Source organism: Fukomys damarensis, unplaced genomic scaffold (genome assembly GCF_012274545.1).
Source record: "Fukomys damarensis isolate Sample0158 unplaced genomic scaffold, DMR_v1.0_HiC HiC_scaffold_39, whole genome shotgun sequence".
NCBI lineage: Eukaryota > Metazoa > Chordata > Mammalia > Rodentia > Bathyergidae > Fukomys > Fukomys damarensis.
In genome coordinates, this window is record NW_022900951.1 from 121,995,037 (window position 1) to 121,995,815 (window position 779).

Here is a 779-nt window from a genome sequence, read left to right on the forward strand (position 1 = left end):
GGACTTCCCTTCGCAGAGTTTGCCAGAGAACATCTCCTGCAGCGTGGCCATGCATGGTCAGCTGTCCTGTTGCTGCAACCAAATACACGACACTCACAACTTAAAGGAGAGGAGGTTTACTTTGGCCAGTTTCACAGGCATCAATGTGTGGTTGGCTGGCTCTGAGGCAGGAACATCAGGGTGGAAGGGCCAGGCAAGACCAAAGCTGCAAACTTCATGGGACCCTGGCAGCAGAGCACAGAGGAAGAATGACAGAAAGGGACAGATACAGTCCCCAAGGTCATGCATCTGTGACCCATCCAGAAGTGTCCTTTACTAATCTGCTAGGTGTCTCAATCTAGTGAAAGTGACAGTCACAGTTAACTACCAGAGGGCACAACCATTCCTGCGTTCTTACCTACCCACCCCCTAACATTTTGCCCTACCTGCAGTTTTCTGTATTTCAGTGAATGGCAAGTACCGCCCAGTTGCCACATCATTCTTCCTTGTCGTCACACTGTCCTATCAATCACGACAGCTTTTTGTTTTTCTTTCGTAAGTATCAATCAAACTCTTCCTCCTTCTCTCGGTTCAGGCCCGGAGTGTGCACAGCCAAGGCCCCACAGATCTCAAGGCTTCCTTCTCACCCTTTCTGAAAGTATAGCCAAAGCATGTCACTTGTTGTCCTGTAGGGGTCACTCATTGCTCTTTGAGTAAAAAAAAAAAAAAACTCAACTTCCTTAGTACTTTTGTGATCTTGTTCCTGTTGGCCTTTCCACCCCTGTCACGGTGACCTCTTC